We start from the raw sequence: 23,095 nt of genomic DNA on the forward strand, positions 1-23,095 counted from the left end.
TTAAACCTTTCTGTGGATTCAGCAGTTTGGAAACACTGTTGTTGAAGAATCTGCGAAGGGATATATTGGAGCTTAATGAGGCCAATGGCAAAAAAGTGAATATCCCAGGAAAAAAACTAGCTGGAAGCTATCTGAGACACTGCTTTGTGATGAGTGCATTCACCTCACAGAGTTAAAACTTTCTTTTCATTCAGCAGTTTGGAAACACTGTTTTTGTAGAATCTGCAAAGTGATATCTTGGAGCGCATGGAGGTCTAAGATGAGAAAGGAAATATCTTCAGATAAAAACTAGAAAGAAGCTTTATGAGAAATTGATTTGTGATGAGTGAATTCTTCTCACAGTGTTAAAACTTTCTGTGGATTCAGTAGTTTGCAAACACTATTTTTGTCCATTCTGCAAATGGACATTTGGAAACTCATTAAGACCAATGGTGAAACTGCAAATATCCTAGGATAAAAACTAGAGTGGAGCTGTCTGAGAAACCGCTTTCTGAGGTGTGCTTTCACCTAGGAGAGTTAAAACTTTCTTTAATACAGCATTCTGGAAACACTGTTTTGGCAGAATCTGTGAAGGGATATTTTGGAGGGCATTGAGGCTTATGATGAAAAAGGAAATATCTTCAGAAAAAAACTAGAAAGAAACTTTCTGAGAAACTGCTTTGTGATGTGTGCATTCAACTTACACAGTTAAACCTTTCTTTGGATTGATCTGTTTGATAACACTGTTCTTGTAGAATCTGGGAAGAAATATTTGGGAACTTAATGAGGCAAAAGGTGAGAAAGTGAATATCCCATGATAAAAACCAGAGAGAAGCTTAATGAGAAACTTGCTTGGGATGTGTGCATTCATCTCAGAGAGTAAGACCTTTCTTTGGATTCAGCAGTTTGGAAACACTGTTTTAACCATTCTGGAACTGGATATTTGTGGGCTCATTGAGGCCAATGGTAAAAAAGCAAATATCCCAGGATAAAAACAAGAAGGAACAATCTGAGAAACAGTTTTGTTATGTGTGCATCCATCTAGCAGAGTTAAACATTTCTTTTCGTTCAGCAGTTTGGAAACACTGTCTTTGTAGAATGTGCAAAGAGATATTTGGTTGTGCATTGAGGCCTATGGTGAAAAAAGAAATATCTTCAGAAAAAAATTAGAAAGAAGCTTTCTGAGAAACTGCTTTGTGATGTGTGCATTCATCTCACAGACTTAAACTTTTTTTGATTCAGCAGTTTGGTAACACTGTTTTGTAGAATACAAAAAGGGATATTTTGGAGCTCATTGAGGCCAAAGGCAAAAAAGTGAATATTCCAGGATAAAAACCAGAAGGAAGCTATCTGAGAAACAGTCTTGTTATGTGTGCATCCATCTCACAGAGTTAAACGTTTCTTTTAATTCAGCAGTTTGGAAACACATCTTAGTACAATCTGTGAAGGGGTATGTGGGGGTGCATTGAGGCCTATGGTCAAAAAGGAAATATCTTCAGATAAAAACCAGAAAGAATCTTTCTGAGAAACTGCTTGGTGATGTGTGCTTTCATGACACAGATTTAAACCTTTTTTGGATTCAACATTTTGGAAACATTTGGACTTTTTGCAGCTCTTTGATGACAATGGTGAAAAAGTGATTATCCCAGGATAAAAACTTGAAGGAAGCTATCTGAGTAACTGCTCTGTGATGTGTGCATTCATCTCACAGAGTTAAACCTTCCTTTTAATTCAGCAGTTTGAAAACACTGTTTTCATAGAAACTGCAAAGGGATATTGAGGGGGTGCATTGAGGCCTATGGTGAAAAAGAAAATATCTTCAGTTAAAAAGTAGAAAGAAGCATTCGGAGAAACTGCTTTGAGATGTGTGCCTTCATCTCACAGACTCAAATGTTTCTTTGGATTCAGTAGTATGGAAGCACTGTTTTTGCCGAATCTGTGAAGAGGTAGTTGGGAGCGCATTGAGGCCAAAGGTGAAAAAGTGAATACCCTGGGATGAAAACTAGAAGGAAGCTATCTGAGAAACCACTGGGTTATGTGTGCATTCATGCTGAAGAGTTAAACCTTTCTTTTTATTCAGCAGTTAGGAAACACTGTTTTGTAGAGTCTGCAAAGGGACATTTGGGAGCTCATTGAGGCCAAATGCAAAAAAGGGAACAGCCTGGGATAAAAACTAGAAGGAAGCTATATGTGAAACCACTTAGTTATGTGTGCATTCATCTCACAGAGTTAAACCTTTCTTTTCATTCAGCAGTTTGGAAACACTGTTTTGGTGGAATCTGCGGTGGGATATTTTGGAGTGCATTGAGGCCTATGGTGAAAAAGGATCTATCTTTAGATGAAAACTAGAAAAAAGCATTCAGAGAAACTTCTTTGTAACGTGTGCATTCATCTCACAGAGTTAAACCTTTCTTTTGAGTCATCATTTTGGAGACAGTGTTTTTGTCCCTTTCACAGAATGGACAATTGGGAGACCATTGAAACCAATGGTGAAAAAGTGAACATCACAGGATAAAAAGTAGAAGAAAGATATCTGACAAACCACTTTGGGATGTGTGCATTCATCTCTCAGAGTTAAACGTTTCTTTCCATTCAGTAGTTTGAAACATATTTTGGTAGAATCTGCAAAAGGATATATGGGGGTGCATTGAGGCCTATGGTGAAAAAAGAAATATCTTCATATAAATACTAGAAAGAAGCATTCTGACAAATTGCTTTGTGATGTGTGCATTCATCTGACAGAGTTAAACGTTTCTTTTCATTCAGTAGTTTGAAACATATTTTGGTAGAATCTGCAAAAGGATATATGGGGGTGCATTGAGGCCTATGGTGAAAAAGAAATATCTTCATATAAATACTAGAAAGAAGCATTCTGACAAATTGCTTTGTGATGTGTGCTTTCATGTCACAGAGTTAAACATGTCTTTGGATACGGCATTTGGGAAACACTGTTTCTGTCCATTCTACCAATGGACATTTGGCAGCTCATTGAGGCCAATGGTGAAAAAGTGAATATCTCAGGATAAAAACTTGAAAGAACCTCTCTGAGTAACTGCATTGTGATGTGTGCATTCATCTCACAGTGTTAAACCTTCCTTTTCATTCAGCAGTTTTGAAACACTGTTTTTGTAGAATCTGCAAAGGGATATTGGGACACACATTCATGCTTATGTTGAAAAAGAAAGTATTTTCAGTAAAAAACTAGAAAGAATCTTTCTGAGAAACTGCTTTGTGATGTGTACATTCATCACACAGAGTTAAACATTTCTTTGGATTCAGCAGTATGGAAACAATATTTTTGTAGAATTTGTAAAGGGGTATTTAGGAGCTCATTGAGGCCAAAGGCAAAAAAGCAAATATCCCAGGATACAAACCAGAAGGAAACTATCTGAGAAACCACTTGGTTATATGTGCATTCACTTCACAGAGTTAAACTTTCTTTTAATTCAGCAGTTTGGAAACACTGTTTTGTAAAATCTGCAAAGGGGTATTCGGGAGACCATTGAGGCCTACGGTGAAAAATGAAATATGTTCAGATAGAAACTAGAAAGAAGCTTTCTGAGAAACTGCTTTGAGATGCGTGCATTCATCACACAGAGTTAAACCTTTCTTTGGATTCAGCAGTTTAGAGACAATGTTTTTGTCCATTCTGTCAATGGACATTTGGGAGCACATTGAGGCCCATGGCAAAAAAGCAAATATCCTTGGATAAAAACTAGAAGGAAACTATCTGAGACCGCTTTGTTATGTGTGCATTCAACTCACAGAGTTAAACCTTTATTTTAATTCAGCAGTTTGGAAACATTGTATTTTAAAATCTGTGAATGGATATATGGGAATGCTTTGAGTCCTATAGTGAAAAAGGAACTATCTTCAGATGCAAACTAGAAAGAAGGTTTCTGAGAAACAGCTTTGTTGTGTGTGTATTCCACTCAAAGAGTTAAAACCTTCTTTGTATTCACCAGTTTGGAAACACTGTTTTTGTACAATCTGCGAAGGGATATTTGGCAGGTCATTGAGGCCAAAGGCAAAAAAGTGAATATTCTAGCATAAAAACAGAAGGAAACTATCTGAAAAACCTCTCTGAGATGTGTGTCTTGATCTCCAAAAGTTAAAATTTTCTTAACATTCAGCAGTTTGGAAACGCCGTTTTGTAGGATCTGCAAGGTTATATTTCATTGTGCATTGTGGACTATGGTGAAAAAGAAATATCCTCAGATAAAAACTACAAAGAAGCTTTCTGACAAACTGCTTTTGAAAGGTGCATTCATCTCACAGAGATATATACATTACTTTTGATTCTGCAGTTTGGAAACACTGTTTTTGTTCTTTCTGCAAATGGACATTTGGAAGCTCATTGAGGACGATGGCAAAAACGCGAATATCCCAGGGTAAAAACTAGAAGGGAGTTATCTGAAATACCACTTTTTCACCTTTGGCCTGAATGAGCTCCCAAATATCCATTCGCAGAATGGACAAAAACAGTGTTTCCCAACTGACGAAGCAAAAGAAATGTTTATCTCTATGAGATGAATGCACACATCACAAAGCAGTTTCTCAGAAAGATTTTTTCTACTTTTTATCTGACAATATTCCCGTTTTTTATTTATTTTATTTATTTATTTATTTATTCATTTATTATTACTATACTTTAAGTTTTAGGGTACATGTTCACAATGTGCAGGTTAGTTACATATGTATACATGTGCCATGCAGGTGCGCTGCACCCACTAACTCGTCATCTAGCATTAGGTATATCTCCAAATCCTATCCCTCCCCCCTCTCCCCACCACACAACAGTCCCCAGAGTGTGATATTCCCCTTCCTGTGTCCATGTCATCTCATTGTTCAATTCCCACCTATGACTGAGAATATGCAGTGTTTGGTTTTTTGTTCTTGTGATAGTTTACTGAGAATGATGATTCCCAATTTCATCCATGTCCCTACAAAGGACATGAACTCATCATTTTTTATGGCTGCATAGTATTCCATGGTGTATATAGGACACAATTTCTTAATCCGGTCTATCACTGTTGCACATTTGGGTTGGTTCCAAGTCTTTGCTATTGTGAATAATGCCACAATAAACATACGTGTGCATGTGTCTTTATAGCAGCATGATTTATAGTCCTTTGGGTATATACCCAGTAATGGGATGGCTGGGTCAAATGGTTATTTCCAGTTCTAGATCCCTGAGGAATCGCCACACTAACTTCCACAATGGTTGAACTAGTTTCAGTCCCACCAACAGTGTAAAAGTGTTCCTATTTCTCCACATCCTCTCCAGCACCTGTTGTTTCCTGACTTTTTAATGATTGCCATTCTAACTGGTGTGAGATGCTATCTCATTGTGGCTTTGATTTGCATTTCTCTGATGGCCAGTGATGATGAGCATTTTTTCATGTGTTTTTTGGCTGCATAAATGTCTTCTTTTGAGAAGTGTCTGTTCATGTCCTTTGCCCACTTTTTGATGGGGTTGTTTTTTTTTCTTGTAAATTTGTTTGAGTTCATTGTAGATTCTGGATATTAGCCCTTTGTCAGATGAGTAGGTTGCGAAAATTTTCTCCCATTTTGTAGGTTGCCTGTTCACTCTGATGGTAGTTTCTTTTGCTGTGCAGAAGCTCTTTAGTTTAATTAGATCCCATTTGTCAATTTTAGCTTTTGTTGCCATTGCTTTTGGTGTTTTAGACATGAAGTCCTTGCCCATGCCTATGTCCTGAATGGTAATGCCTAGGTTTTCTTCTAGGGTTTTGATGGTTTTAGGTCTAACGTTTAAGTCTTTAATCCATCTTGAATTAATTTTTGTATAAGGTGTAAGGAAGGGATCCAGTTTCAGCTTTCTACATATGGCTAGCCAGTTTTCCCAGCACCATTTATTAAATAGGGAATCCTTTCCCCATTGCTTGTTTTTCTCAGGTTTGTCAAAGATCAGATAGTTGTAGATATGCGGCCTTATTTCTGAGGGCTCTGTTCTGTTCCATTGATCAGAGTATCTCTGTTTTGGTACCAGTACCATGCTGTTTTGGTTACTGTTGCCTTGTAGTATAGTTTGAAGTCAGGTAGCGTGATGCCTCCAGCTTTGTTCTTTTGGCTTAGGATTGACATGGCAATGCGGGCTCTTTTTTGGTTCCATATGAACTTTAAAATAGTTTTTTCCAATTCTGTGAAGAAAGTCATTGGTAGCTTGATGGGGATGGCATTGAATCTGTAAATTACCTTGGGCAGTATGGCCATTTTCACAATATTGATTCTTCCTACCCATGAGCATGGAATGTTCTTCCATTTGTTTGTATCCTCTTTTATTTCCTTGAGCAGTGGTTTGTAGTTCTCCTTGAAGAGGTCCTTCACATCCCTTGTAAGTTGGATTCCTAGGTATTTTATTCTCTTTGAAGCAATTGTGAATGGAAGTTCATTCATGATTTGGCTCTCTGTCTGTTGTTGGTGTATAAGAATGCTTGTGATTTCTGTACATTGATTTTGTATCCTGAGACTTTGCTGAAGTTGCTTATCAGCTTAAGGAGATTTTGGGCTGAGACAATGGGTTTTCTAGAGATACAATCATGTCGTCTGCAAACGGGGACAATTTGACTTCCTCTTTTCCTAATTGAATACCCTTTATTTCCTTCTCCTGCCTAATTGCCCTGGCTAGAACTTCCAACACTATTTTGAATAGGAGTGGTGAGAGAGGGCATCCCTATGTTGTGCCAGTTTTCAAAAGGAATGCTTCCAGTTTTTGCCCATTCAGGATGATATTGGCTGTGGGTTTGTCATAGAGAGCTCTTATTATTTTGAGATACAACCCATCAATACCTAATTTATTGAGAGTTTTTAGCATGAAGTGTTGTTGAATTTTGTCAAAGGCCTTTTCTGCATCTATTGAGATAATCATGTGGTTTTTGTCTTTGGTTCTGTTTATATGCTGAATTACATTTATTGATTTGCGTATGTTGAACCAGCCTTGCATCCCAGGGATGAAGCCCACTTGATCATGGTGGATAAGCTTTTTGATGTGCTGCTGGATTCAGTTTGCCAGTATTTTATTGAGGATATTTGCATCAATGTTCATCAAGGATATTGGTCTAAAATTGTCTTTTTGGTTGTGTCTCTGCCCGGTTTTGGTATCAGAATGATGCTGGCCTCATAAAAAGAGTTAGGGAGGATTCCCTCTTTTTCTATTGATGGGAATAGTTTCAGAAGGAATGGTACCAGCTCCTCCTTGTACCTCTGGTAGAATTCAGCTGTGAATCCATCTGGTCCTGGACTCTTTTTGGTTGGTAAGCTATTTATTATTGCCACAATTTCATCTACCATAGCCCTAAAAGTGATTTGAAATTTCTCTTTGCATATTCTATGCAAACAGTGTTTCCACAATGCTGAATGAAAAGAAAGGTTTAACTCTGCTAGATGAATGGATACATCACAAAGCGGTTTCTCAGATAGCTTCCTTCTAGTTTTTATCTGGGGATTTTCACTTTTTCACCTATTGCCTCAATGAGCTATCAAATATCCCTTGGCAGATTCTACTAAAACAGTGTTTACAAACTGTTGAATCCAAGGAAATGTTGAAATCTGTCAGATGAATGCATGCATCACAAAGCAGTTTCTCAGAAAGCTTCCTTCTAGTTTTGATCTGAAGTTATTTTCTTTTTCACCATAGGCCTCAAAGCCCTCCTATATATACCTTTGCAGATTCTACGAAAACAGTGGTTCCAAACTGCTGAATGAAAAGAAAGTTTTAACTCTGTGAAGTGAATGCACACATTACAAAGTGGTTTCTCAAGTAGTTTCTTTCTAGTTTTTATCCTGGGATATTCACTTTTTCTCAGATGGCCTCAATGAGCTGCCACATATCCCTTCGCACATTCTACAATAACGGTGTTTCCAAACTGGTGAATCCAAAGAAAGGTTTTACTCTGTGATATGAATGCATACATCACAAAGCAGTTTCTCAGAAAGCTTCTTTCTAGTTTTCAACAGAAGATATTTCCTTTTTACCATAAACCTAAATGCACTCCCAAATATCCCTTCACAGTTTCTACAAAAAGAGTGTTCCCAACCTGTTGAATGAAAATAAAGGTTTAATTCTGTGAGATGAATACTCACTTCACAAAGCGGTTTTTCAGATAGATTCCTTCTAATTTTTTTCATGGGATATTTACTTTTTGGCCTTTGGCTTCAATGAGCTCTCTAATATCCCTTCCCGGATTCTACAAAAACATTGTTTGAAAACTGCTGAATCCAAAAACTGTTTAACTCTGGTAGATGAATGCACACATCACAAAGCAGTTTCTCATAAAGCTTCTTTCTACTTTTTATCTGAAGATATTTCCTTTTTCACCATAGACCTAAATGCGCTCCCAAATATCCCTTTACAGATTCTACCAAGACGATGTTTCCAAACTGTTGAATGAAAAGAAAGGTTTAACTCTGAGATTTGAATGCACACATCACAAAGCGGTTTCTCAGATACCTTTCTTCTAAGTTTTATCCTTGGATATTCACTTTTTCACCTTGGCCTCAATGAGCTCCCAAATGTCCATTCATAGAATGGACAAAAACAGTGTTTCTACACTGCTGAATCCAAAGAATGGTTCAACTCTTAGAGATGAATGCAGACATCACAAAGCACTTTCTTGTAAATCTTCTATCTTGTTTTTTCTGAAGATATTTCCTTTATCACCATAGTCCTCTATGCAATTCCAAATGTTTATTCACGGATTCTGCCAAAGTAGTGTTTCCAAACTGCTGTATGAAAAGAAAATTTTAACTCTCCCAGGTGAATGCACAATCACAAAGCAGTTTCTCAGATAGCTTTCTTCAAGTTTTTCTCCTGTGATATTTGCTTTTTCACCATTGTTGTTAATGAACTATCAAATGTCCTTTTGCAGAATGGGTGAAAACAGTGTTGGCAAAATGCTGAGTTCACTGAAAGAATTATCTCTGTGAGCTGAATGAACACTTCACAAAGCAGTTTCTCAGAGAACTTCTTTCTAGATTTTATCTGAGTATATTTCCTTTTTCACCATAGGCCTCAATGCACTTCCAGATATCCCTTTGAAGTTTCTATGAACATAGTGTTTCCACAATGCTGAATGAAAAGAAAGTTTAACTTTGCAAGATGAATGCACACATCACAAAGCAGTTTCTCAGATAGCTTTCTTCTAGTTTTTATTCTGGGATATTCTCTTTTTCACCTTTGAACTCAATGACCTCCCAAATGTCCATTCACAGAATGGACAAAAAGAGTGTCTCCAAACTGCTGAATCCAAAGAAAGGTTTAACTCTGTGAGATGAATGCACACATCACAATGTAGATTTTCAGAAAGCTTCCATGTAGTTTTTATCTGAAGATATTTCCTTTTTCATTGTAGGCCTCCTTGGGCTCCCAAATATCCCTTTGCAGATTCTTTGAAAACAGTTTTTCCAAACTGCTGAATGAAAAGAAAGTTTTAACACTGTGAGCTGAAATCACACAGCACAAAGCTGATTGTCAGATAGATTTCTTCTAGTATTTATCTGGGGATATTGTCTTTTCTGCTTTGGCCTCAATGAGATCTGAAATGTCTTTTCATAGAATGGACAAAAACAGTGTTTCCAAACTGTTGATTCTAAGGAAACTTTTAACTCTGAGATAAATGCACTCATCACAAAGCAGTTTCTCAGAAAGATTCCCTCTGGTTTTTATCTGAAGATATTTCCCTTTTCACAATAGGCCTTAATTTGCTCCAAAATATCCCTTCTTAAATATTACAAAAACAGTATTTTTAAACTGCTGAATGAAAAGAAAGTTTTATCTCTGTGAGATGAATGCACACATCACAAAGTGGTTTTTCAAATAGCTTCCTTCTAGTTTCAATCCTGGGATGTTTGCTTTTTTGCCAATGGCCTCAATGAGCTCCAAAATATCTGTTCACAGATTCTACAAAAACAGTGTTTCCAAACTGCTGAATGCAAGGAAAGTTTTAACCATGTGAGAAGAATGCACATATTACAAAGCAGTTTTTCAGAAAGCTTTTGTCTAGCTTTTATCTGAAGATATTTCCTTTTTCATCATAGGACTCAAGATGCTCCCATATATTTGGGAGCACAGGTTATACCAAAACAGTGTCTCGAAACTGCTGAATGAAAATAAAGGTTTAACTCTGATAGATGAAGGTAGACCTCACAAGGCAGTTTGTCAGATACGTGCCAAAAGAGTGTTTCCAGACTGCTGAATGAAAAGAAATGTTTATTACTGCGAACTGAATGTACACATCACAAACCAGATTCTCAGATAACTTTTTATCCAGTTTTTATGCTGGGATATTAGCTTTTTGGCCTTTGGCCCCAATGAACTCCCAAAGGTTCATTCGCAAAATGGACAAAAACAGTATTTGCAAATGACCGAATCCACAGAAATGTTGAACTCTGTGAAGTGAATGCACACATCACAAAGCAGTTTCTCAGAAAGTTTCTTTCTAGTTTTTATCTGAAAATAATTCCTTTTTCAGCATAGGCCTCAATGTGCTCCCAGTTATCCCTTCAAAGATTCTACAAAAACAGTGTTTCCAAACTGCTGAATGAAATGAAAGATTTATCTCTGTGAGATGAATGCACACATCACAAAGCAGTTTCTCAAATAGCTTCCTTCTATTTTTTTTTCCTGGGATATTCCCTTTGTCACCATTGACCTCAATAACTCCCAAATTTCCCTTCACAGATTCTACAACAACCGTTTTTCCAAACTGCTCAATTCAAAGAAAGGTTTAACTCTGTGAAAAGAATACACACATCATAAAGCATTTTCTCAGTAAGCTTCTTTATAGTTTTTATCTGAAGATATTTCCTTTTTCACCTTAGGCCACAGTGCGCTCCCAAATATCCCATTGTGGATTATGCCAAAGTAGTGTCTCCAGACTGCTGAATGAAAAGGTTTTAAATGTTCTAGGTGAATGCACACATCACAAAGCTGTTTCTCAGTTAGCTTCATTCTAGTTTTTGTCCTGGGATATTCACTTTTTCACCATCAGCCTCAATGAGCTCTCAAATGTCCATTGGCAGAATGGACAAAATCAGTGTTTGCAAACTGCTGAATCCACAGAAAGATTTGACTCTGTGAAGTGAATGCACACATCACAAATCAGTTTCTCAGAAAGCTTCTTTCTAGTTTTTATCTGAAGATATTTCCTTTTTCATCATAGGCCTCAATGCTTTCCCAGATATCGCATCACAGATTCTACCAAAACAGTGTTTCCAAATGGCTGAATGAAAAGAAAGGTTTATCTCTATGAAGTGAATGCACATATCACAAAGCGGTTTCAAAAATAGCTTCCTTCTAGTTTTAATCCTGGAATGTTCACTTTTTCATCATGGGCCTCAATGAGCTCCCAAATATCCCTTTGCAGATTCTACAATAGTGTTTCCAAACTGCTGTATCCAGGGAAAGCTCTGTGAGGTGAATGCACATATCTCAAAGCAGTTTCTCAGAAAGCTTCTTTCTAGTTTTAATCTGAAGTTATTTCCTTTTTCACCATAGGCCTTAATGTGCTCCAGATATCACTGCATATTTTCTACATAAACAGTGTTTCCAAATTGCTGAATGAAAAAAAGGCTTAATTCTGTGAGACGAATGCACACTTCACAAAGGAGTTTCTCAGAAAGCTCATTCCTTGTTTTTATCTGAAGATATTTCCTTTTTCACCATAGGACCCAATGTGCTCCCAAATATAACTTTGCAGAAAAACAGTGTTTCCAAACTGCTAAATGAAAAGAAATGTTTAACTCTGAGAGATGAATGTACACATCACAAAGCCATTTCTCAGATAGCTTTGTTCTAGTTCTCTTCCTGGGAAGTATGGTTTCATTCCTTTCATTTCATTAAGCTCCAAATATCCCTTTGCAGACAATTCCACAACAGTGTTTCAAAACTACTAAATCCAAAGAAAGGTTTACCCCTGTGAGATGAATGCACACATCACAAAGCAGTTTTTATGAAAGCTTCTTTCTAGTTTTTACCTGAAAGTATTTCCTTTCTCACCATAGGCCTCAATGTGCTCTCAAACATCCATTTGTGGATTCTGCCAGTGCAGTATTCCAAACTAGTGTATGAAAAGAAAGTATTAACTCTGTAATGTGAATGCACACATCACAAAGCTTTTTCTCACATAGCTCCTTTGTAGTTTTTATCCTTGGATATTCACTTTTTCACCTTTGGACTAAATGAGCTCCCAAATGTCCATTAGCAGAAGGGACAAAAACAGTGTTTGTAAACTGCTGAATCCAAAGAAAAGTTGAAACCTGTGAGATGAATGCACACATCACAGAGCAGTTTCTCAGAAAGCTTCTTTCTAGTTTTTATCTGAAGATATTTTCTTTTTCACCATAGGCCTCAAAGCCCTCCTATATATACCTTCGCAGATGATGATGGCAGTTTTGTCAAAAAGAAAAGGGGGAAATATGGGGAAAAGAAAGAGAGATCAGATTGTCACTGTGTCTGTGTAGAAAGAAGTAGACATAGGAGACACCATTTTGTTCTGTACTAAGAAAAATTCTTTTGCCTTGGGATGCTGTTAATCTATAACCTTACCCCCAACCCCGTGCTCTCTGAAACATGTGCTGTGTCAACTCAGGGTTAAATGGATTAAGGGCGGTGCAAGATGTGCTTTCTTAAACAGATGCTTGAAGGCAGCATGCTCGTTAAGAGTCATCACCACTCCCTAATCTCAAGTACCCAGGGACACAAACATTGTGGAAGGCCGCAGGGACCTCTGCCTATGAAAACCAGAGACCTTTGTTCACATGTTTATCTGCTGACCTTCTCTCCACTATTATCCTATGGCCCTGCCACATCCCCCTCTCTGAGAAACACCCAAGAATGATTAATAAATACTAAAAAAAAATATATTTCCTTTTTCACCATAGGCCTCAAAGCACTCCAAGATTTCCTTTCACAGATTCTATGATAACAGTGTTTCCAACCTGCTGAAAAAAAGAAATGTTTAACTCTGTGAAATGAATGCACAAAGTGGTTTTTCAGATTGCTTTCTTCTATTTTTTTCTAGTATATTTTCTTTTTTGCCATTGGCCTAAATGAGCTCCCGAATATCCATTTGCATATTCTAAATTAACAATGTTTTCAAACTGCTGAATCAAAAGTTAACTCTACGAGATGAATGCACACATCACAGAGCAGTTTCTGAGGAAGCTTCTTTCTAATTTTCATTTGAACATATTTCCTTTTTCAACGTAGGCCTCAATGAGCTCCCAAATATAACTTCGCAGAATCTGCCAAAACAGTGTTTCCAGACTGCTGAGTGAAAAGAACTTTTTATCTCTGTGAGGTGAATGCACACTTAAGAAAGTTATTTCTCAAATAGTATTCTTCTAGTTTTTATTTGGGGATATTCACTTTTTCATCATTGGCCTGAATGAGCTCCCCAATATACATTTCCAGAATGGACAAAAACAGTATTTGCAATCTTCTGAATCCACAGAAAGGTTTAACACAGTGACATGAGTGCACAAATCACAAAGCAGTTTCTCAGGAAGCCTCTTTCCACTTTTTATCTGAAGATATTTCCTTTTTCACCATAGGCCTCAATGCGCTCCCAGATATCACTTCACAGATTCTACGAAAACAGTGTTTCCAAACTGCTGAATGAAAAGAAAGGTTTAACTTTGTGAGAGGAATGCACACATCACAAAGTGGTTTCTCAAATAGCTTCCTTCTCGTTTTTATCCTGGGATAGTTGGTTTTTCCCCTTTTGCCTAATTTAGCTCCCAAATTTCCCTTCACAGATTCTACAACAACAGTGTTTCCAAACTGCTGAATCCAAAGAAAGTTTTAACTCTGTGAGGTGAATGCACACGTCTCAAAGCTGTTTCTCAGAAACTTCTTTTAATTTTTATCTGAAGATTTTTTTCACCAGAGACCTCAATGTGCTCCCAAATATCCCTTCATGAATTCTTCCAAAACAGTGTTTACAGATTGAAGAATGAAAGGACAGTTTTAACTCTTTGAGGTGAATGCACACATCACAAAGTAGTATCTCAGATAGCTTTCTTCTAGTTTTTATCCTGGGATGTTGTCTTCCTCATCATTGGTCTCAAGGAGCTCCCAAATATCCGTTTGCAGATTCTACAACAACGTGGTTTTCAAACTGCTGAATCTAAATAAAGGTTTAACTCTGCGAGATGAATGCACACATCACAAAGCAGTTTCTGTGAAAACTTCTTTCTAGTTTTTATCAGAAGATATTTCCTTTTTCACCATAGGCCTCAATGCACTCCAGATATCTCTTCACAGGTTCTACAAAAACAGTGTTTCCAACTTGCTGAATGACAAGAAATGTTTAACTCTGTGAGATGAATGAACACATCACCAAGAGGTTTCTCAGATTAATTTCTTCTAGTTTTTTTTTCCTGGAATATTTGCTTTACTGCCATTGGCCTCAGTGAGCTCCCAAATATCCCATCACAGAATCTACAACAACAGTTTTTTAAAACTGATGAATCCAAAGAGAGGTTCAACAGTGTGAGATGAATGCACACATCACAGAGCTGTTTCTCAGAGAGCTTCTTTCTAACTTTTATCTGAAGATAGTTCCTTTACACCATAGGTCTCAATGTGCTCCAAAACATCGCTTTGGGGATTCTGCCAAAATAGTTTTTCCAGACTCTTAAGTTAAAAAAAGTTTTATCCATATGATGTGAATGCACACATCACAAAGCAGTTTCTCAGAAAGCTTCATTCTAGTTCTCATGAGAAGATATTTCTATTTTAGCCATAGGCCTCAAAGTGCTACCAAATACTCCTTTGCAGATTCTACAAAAAGATGGTTTTCAAACTGCTCAATCAAAACAATGCTTCAACTCTGTGAGATGTATCCCCAAATCAAAAGGAATTTTCTCAGAAAGCTTCTGTCTAGTTTTTATGTGAACATATTTCATTTTTCACCATAGGCCTTAAAGTGCTCCCAAATATCCCTTTGCAAATTCTACAAAAAGACTGTCTACAAACTGGGCAATCAAAAGAATACTTCAACTCTGTGAAATGAATGCACACTTCACAAAGAAGTCTCAGAGAAAGATTCTGTCTAGTTTTTACGTAAAGATATTTCCTTCTTCACCATAGGAATCAAAGGGCTCACAAATATCCCTTTGCAGATTATAGAAGAACAGAGTTTCCAAACTGCTCAATGAAAAGAAACATTTACCTCTGTGAGATGAATGCAAACATCACTAAGCAGTTTCTCAGAAAACCTGTTTCTAGTTTGTATGTAAAGATATTCACTTTTTCACTATAGGCCTCAAAGAGCTCCCAAGTGTCCCTTTGCAGATTCTACAAAAAGACTGTTTCCAAACTGCTCAATCAAAACAATGGTTCAAATGTGTGATATGTATGCACACATTATGAAGAAGTTTCTCAGAAAGTTTCTGTGTAGTTTTTATGTGAAGATATTTCCTTTTTCACCATAGGGCTCAAACTGCTCACAAATATCCCTTTGCAGATTCTACAAAAAGACTGTTTCCAAACTGCTCAATAGAAAGAAAGATTCAACTCTGTGAGATGAAAGCAAACATCACAAAGAAGTGTCTCAGAAAGCTTCTGTCTAGTTTAGTGTGAAGATATTTCCTTTTTCACCATAAGACTCAAAGTACTCCCAAATATCCCTTCACGGATTCTACAAAAATACTGTTTCCAAATTGCTCAATCAAAAGAATGGTTCAACTCTGTTAGATGAACTCACACATCACAAGGAAGTTTCTCAGATAGCTTCTGTCTAGTTTTTATGTGAAGATATTTCATTTTTCACCAAAGGACTCAAAACACTCACGAATATCCCCTTGCAGATTCTGTAAGAACAGAGTTTCCAAACTGCTTAATGAAAAGAAACGTTTACCTCTGTGAGATGAATGCACACATCACAAAGAAGTTTCTCAGAAACCTTCTTTCTAGATTTTATGTGAAGATATTTCCTTTTTCACCATAGGCCAAAAAGTGCTTCCTAATATCCCTTTGCAGATTCTACAAAAAGACTGTTTCCAAAATGCTCAATCAAAAGAATGGTTCAACTCTGTGAGATGAATACACACATCACAAAGTAGTTTCACAGACAGCTTCTTTCTAGTTTTTATGTGAAGATACATCTTTTTTTATACAGGCCTCAAGTGCACACAAATATGCCTTTTCAGAATCTACAAAATGACAGTTCCCAAACTGTTCCATCAAAGCAATGCTTCAACTCTGTGAGATGCATGCACACATTATGAAGAAGTTTCTCAAAAAGCTTCTGTCCAGTTTTTATGTGAAGATATTTCCTATTTCATCATAGGCCTAAAAGTGCTCAGAAATATCCCTTTGCAGATACTAGAAGAACAGAGTTTCCAAACTGCTCAATGAACAGAAACTTTTACCTCTGTGAGATGAATATACACATTACAAAGCAGTTTCTCAGAAAGCTTCTTTCTAGTTTTTATGTGAAGATATTTCCTTTTTTACCACCGGCCTCAAAGCACTCCCAAATATCCCTTTGCAGATTCTACAAAAATATTGTTTTGAAACTGCTCAATCAAATGAATGGTTCAACTCTGTTAGTTGAATGCACACATCACAGGGAAGTTTCTCAGAAAGCTTCTGTCTTGTTTTTAAATGAAGATATTTCCTTTTTAACCAAAGGTCTCAAAGTGCTCACAAATATCCCTTTGCAGATTCTGGAAGATTAGAGTTCCCAAACAGCTCAATGACAAGATACATTTACCTCTGTGGGATGAATGCACACATCACAAAGAAGTTTCTCAGAAAGCTACTGGTTAGTTTTTATGTGAAGATATTTCGTTTTTCAACAAAGGCCTCAAAACACTCACAAATATCCCCTTGTAGATTCTGGAAGAACAGAGTTTCCAAACTGCTTAATGAAAAGAAACATTTACCTCTGTGAGATGAATGCACACATCAGAAAGAAGTGTCTCAGAAACCTTCTTTCTAGTTTTTATGTGAAGATGTTTCCTTTTTCATCATAGGCCAAAAAGCGCTCCCAAATATCCCTTTGCAGATTCTACAAAAAGACTTTTCCAAACTGCTCAATCAAAAGCATGGTTCAACTCTGTGAGATGAATACACACATCACAAAGCAGTTTCACAGACAATTTCTTTCTAGTTTTTATGTGAAGATATATCATTTTTTCACTGTAGGCCTCAAGCGCACACAAATATGCCTTTGCAGATTATACAAAACGACAGTTTCCAAACTGCTCAATCAAAACAATGCTTCAACTCTGTGAGATGCATGCACACATTATGAAGAAGTTTCTCAGAAAGCTTCTGTCCAGTTTTTATGTCAAGATATTTCCTATTTCACCATAGGCTTAAAAGTGCTCACAAATATCCCTTTGCAGATACTAGAAGAACAGAGTTTCCAAACTGCTCAATGAACAGAAACTTTTACCTCTGTGAGATGAATGCACACATTACAAAATAGTTTCTCCAAAAGCTTCTTTCTAGTTTTTATGTGACAATATTTCCTTTTTCACCACTGGCCTCAAAGCACTCCCAAATATCCCTTTGCAGATTCTACAAAAAACTGTTTCCAAAATTCTCAATCAAAAGAATGGTTCAACTCTGTGAGATGAATACACACATCACAAAGCAGTTTCACAGACAGCTTCTTTCTAGTTTTTATGTGAGGATATATAAGTTTTTCACCATAGGCCTCAAGCGCACACAAATATGCCTTTTCAGAATCTACAAAATGACAGTTCCCAAACTGCTCAATCAAAACAATGCTTCAACTCTGTGAGATGCATGCACACATTATGAAGAAGTTTCTCAGAAAGCTTCTGTCCAGTTTTTATGTGAAGATATTTCCTATTTCATCATAGGCCTAAAAGTGCTCAGAAATATCCCTTTGCAGATACTAGAAGAACAGAGTTTCCAAACTGCTCAATGAACAGAAACTTTTACCTCTGTGAGATGAATATACACATTACAAAGCAGTTTCTCAGAAAGCTTCTTTCTAGTTTTTATGTGAAGATATTTCCTTTTTTACCACCGGCCTCAAAGCACTCCCAAATATCCCTTTGCAGATTCTACAAAAATACTGTTTTGAAACTGCTCAATCAAATGAATGGTTCAACTCTGTTAGTTGAATGCACACATCACAGGGAAGTTTCTCAGAAAGCTTCTGTCTTGTTTTTAAATGAAGATATTTCCTTTTTAACCAAAGGTCTCAAAGTGCTCACAAATATCCCTTTGCAGATTCTGGAAGAATAGAGTTTCCAAACAGCTCAATGACAAGAAACATTTACCACTGTGAGTTGAATGCACACATCACAAAGAAGTTTCTCAGAAAGCTTCTGTCTAGTTTTTATGTGAACATATTTTGTTTTCACCATATGCCTAAAAGCACACGAAAATATCCTTTTGCAGATTCTACACAAAGGTAGTTTCCAAACAGCTCAAACAAAAGAAAGCTTTAACTCTGTGTAGTGAGTGCACACCTCACAAAGAAGTTTCTCAGAAACTTTCTGTCTAGTTTCTAAGTGAAGATATTTCCTTTTCCATCGTAGGACTCATTACGATCCCAAATATCCCTTTGCTGATTCTATGAAAAGACGGTTGTCAAACTGCTCAATGAAAACAATGTTTCTACCCTGTGATATGTATGCACACATCACAAATAAGTTTCTCAGGAAGCTTCTGTCTAGTTTTCATATGAACATATTTCTTTTTTCACCATAGGTCTCAAAATGCTCCGTAATATCCTTTAGCCGGTTCTAAAAAGGAGTGATTCCAGACTGCTCAATGAAAAGAATGGCTCAACTCTGTGAAATGAATGCACATATCACAAAGCAGTTTCTCAGAAAGCTTCTCTTTAGTTTTTGTGAAGATATTTCCTTTTTGACCATAGGCCTCAAAGCACTCACAAATGTCCCTCTGCAGATTCTACAAAAAGATGGATTCCAAACGGCTTAATCAAAAGAATGGTTCAACTCTGTGAGGTGAATGTACACATCACAAAGTGGTTCCTCACAAAGCTTCTTTCTAGTTTTTATGTGAAGATATTTACTTTTTCTCCACTGGCCTTTAACCTCTCCCCAAATTCCTTTTGCTGATTCTATGAAAAGACTGTTTCCAAACTGCTCAATCAAAAGAATGGTTCAACTCTGTGAGATGAATACACACATCACAAAGAAGTTTCTCAGAAATCTTCTGCCTACTTTTTGTGTGAAGATATTTGCCTTTTCACCATAGGCATCAAAGCGCTCATAATATCCCTTTGCAGATCCCACAAAAAGACTGTTTCCAAACTGCTCAATCAAAAGAATTTTTCACCTCTGTGAGATGAATGCACACATCATATAGAGGTTTCTCAGAAAGCTTTTGTCTAGTTTTTATGTAAAGATATTTACTTCTTCACCAATGACCTCAAAGTGCTCACAATATCCCTTTGCAGATTCTAGAAGAACAGAGTTTCCAAACTGCTCAATGATAAGAAACATTTACCTCTGTGAGATGAATGCAAAACTCACAAAGGAGTTTCCCAGAAATCTTTTTTTTATGTGAAGATATTTCCTTTATCACCATCAGCCTAGAAACACTCACAAACGTCCCTTTGCAGAATCTCCAAGAACAGAGTTTCCAAACTACTCAATAAAAAGAAACGTTTACCTCTGTGAGATTAATGCACACATCACAAAGCAGTTTCTCAGAAAGCTTCTGTCTAGTTTTTATGTGAAGATAGTTCAGTTTTCACCATAGGCCCCATAGCGCCCCCAAATATCCATTTGCAGATTCTATAAAAATACTTGCCAAAAGTCTCAATAAAAAGAATGGTTCAACTTTATGAGATGAATGCACACATCACAAAGATGTTTTCAGAAAGTTTTGTTTAGATTTTAGCTGAAGATATTTCTTTTTCACCATAAGCTTCAGAGCCCTCACAAATATCCCTTTGCAGATTGTACAAGGACAGAATATCCAAACTGCTCAATGAAAAGAAACGTTTACATCTGTGAGATGAATGCACACATCACAAATCAGATTCTCAGAAAGCTTCTTTCTAGTTTTTATTTGAAGATATTTCCTTTTTCACCATAGGCCTCAAAGCCCTACAAAATATCCCTCTGCAGATTCTAACAAAACACTGTTTCCAAACTGCTCAATCAAAAGAATGGTTGAACTCTGTGACATGAATGCACACATCACAAACAAGTTTCTCAGAAAACTTCCATCTAATTTTTATATGAAGATATTTCCTTTTACACCATAGGCCTCAAAATGCTCACAAATATACATTTGCAAATTCCACAAAAAGGCATTTTCCAAACTGCTCAATCAAAAAAATTTTTCAGCTCTTTGAGATGAATGCACACATCACAAAGAAGTTTCTCAGAAAGATTGTCTAGATATTTCCTTTTTCAACATAGGCCTCAAAGCGCTCACTAATATCCCTTTGAAGATTCTAGAAGAACAGAGTTTCCAAAGTGTTGAATGAGAAGAAATTTTACCTCTGTGAGATGAATGCACAAATGACAGAGCACTTTCTCAGAAAGCTTCTTTGGAATCTTTATGGGAAGATATTTCCTTTTTCACCATAGGACACAAAGCCCTCACAAGCAAGCCTCCCTTTGCAGTTTCTAAAAAAAAACTGTTTCTAAACTGCTCAATGAAAAGGATGGTTTGACTCTGTGAGATGAATGCAAACATCATAAAGAAGTTTCTCATCAAGCCTCTATCTAGTTTCTATGTGAAGATATTTCCTTTTTCACCATAGACCACTGAGCACTCCCAAATATCCCTTTGTAGATTCTACAAAAAGACTGTATCAAAATTGCTCAATCAAAAGAGTGGTTCAACTCTGTGAGATGAATGCACACATCACAAAGAAGTTTCTCAGAATGCTTCTGTCTAGTTTTTATGTGAAGATATTTCCTTTTCCACCATAGGCCTCAAAGCATTCCCAAATATCCCTTTGCAGATTTCACAAAACGACTGTTTCCAAACTGCTCAATCAAAAGAAAGTTCTACTCTGTCAGATGAAAGCACACAACACAAAGAAGTTTCTCAGAAAGCTTCTGTCTACTTTTTATGTGAAGATATTTCCTTTTTCACCATAGGCCTTAAAGTGCTCCCAGTTATCACTTTGCAGATTCTACAAAAAGACTGTTTACAATCTGCTCATTCAAAAGAATGGTTCAGCACTGTGAGATGAATGCACACATCACAAAGAAATTTCTCAGAAAGCTTCTGTCTAGTTTTTATGTGAAGATATTTCCCTTTTCACTGTAAACCTCAAAGCGCTCACAAATATCCCTTTGCAGATTCTACAAAAAGACTCTTTCTAAACTGCTAAATCAAGAGAATCATTCAACTCTGTGAAATGAATGCACACATCACAAAGCAGTTTCTCAGAAACCTTCTGTCTGGTTTTATTGTGAAGATATTTCCGTTTTCACCATAGGCCTCAAAGGGCTCACAAATATCCCTTTGCAGATTCTACAAAAAGACTGATTCCAAACTGCTCAATCAAAAGAAAGGTTCAACTCTGTGAGATGAATGCACACATCACAAAGAAGTTTCTCAAAAAGATTCTGTCTTATTTTTATATGAAGATATTTTCTTTTTCACCATAGGCCTCAAAGCTCTCAAAAATATACCTTTGCAGATTCTACAAGAACAGAGTTTCCAATCTGCTCAATGAAAAGAGTCGTTTACATCTATGAGATGAATGCACACATCACAAAGCAGTTTCTCAGAAACCTTCTGTCTGGTTTTATTGTGAAGATATTTCGTTTTTCACCATAGGCCTCAAAGGGCTCAGAAATATCCCTTTTCAGATTCTACAAAAAGACTGATTCCAAACTGCTCAATCAGAAGAAAGTTCAAATCTGTGAGATGAATGCACACATCACAAAGAAGTTTCTCAGAAAGCTTCTGTCTAGTTTTTATGTGAAGATATTTCCATTTTCACGATAAGCCTCAAAGGGCTCAAAAGTATCCCTTTGCAGATTCTACAAAAAGACAGTTTCCAAACTGCTCAATCAAAAGAAAGGTTCAGCTCTGTGAGATGAATGCACACATCACAGGGAAGTTTCTCAGAAAGCTTCTGTCTAGTTTTTATTTGAAGATATCTCCTTTTACACCATAGCCCTCAAAGGGATCACAAATATCACTTTGCAGATTCTACAAAAAGATGGTTTCCAAACTGTTCAATCAAACAAATGTCCAACTCTGTGTGATGAAGGCACACACCACAAGGAAGCTTCTCAGAAAGTTTCTGTCTAGGTTTTTTATGAAGATATTTACTTTTTCACCATATGCCTCAGACCGTTCTGTCTAGTTTTAATGTGAAGATATAAACTTTTCAAACATAGTCCTCAAAGCGCTCACAAATATCCCTCTGCAGATGCTACAAAAAAACTGTTTCCAAGTTGCTCAATCCAAAGAAAGTTTCAACTGTGTGAGATGAATGCATACATCACAAAGAAGTTTCTAAGAAAGCTTCTGTCTAGTTTTTATGTGAAGATATATCCTTTTTCACCAAAGGCCTAAAACTGCACACAAATAGCCCTTTGCAGTTTCTCCAAGAGACTGTTTCCAAACTGCTCAATCAAAAGAAAGTTTCAACTCTGTGAGATGAATGCACACATCACAAGGAAGTTTCTCAGAAAGCTTCTGTCTGGCTTCTATGTGAAGATATTTCCTTTTTCACAATAGGGCTCTAAGGCCTGACAAATATCCATTTGCAGATACCACAAAAGGACGGTTTCCAAACTGGTCAACCAAAAGAAAGTTTCAACTCTGTGAGATGAATGCACACATCACAAAGAGGTTTCTCAGAATGCTTCTGTCTAGTTTTATGGGAAGATATTTCCTTTTTCACCATAGGCCACAAAGACCTCACAAATATCACCTTGCAGATGCCACAAGAGGAAGGTTTCCAAACTGCTCAATCAAAAGAAGGGTTCATGTCTGTGAGATGAATGCACACATCAAAAATAAGTTTCCTAGAAATCTTCTGTCTGGTTTTTATGTGAAGATATTTCCTTCTTCACCATAGGCCTCAAACCACTCACAAATGTCTCCTTGTGGATTCCATAAAAAGACTGTTTCCAAACTGCTGATTCAAAAAAAAGT

This window comes from Pan troglodytes, chromosome 9 (assembly GCF_028858775.2).
Source record: "Pan troglodytes isolate AG18354 chromosome 9, NHGRI_mPanTro3-v2.0_pri, whole genome shotgun sequence".
NCBI lineage: Eukaryota > Metazoa > Chordata > Mammalia > Primates > Hominidae > Pan > Pan troglodytes.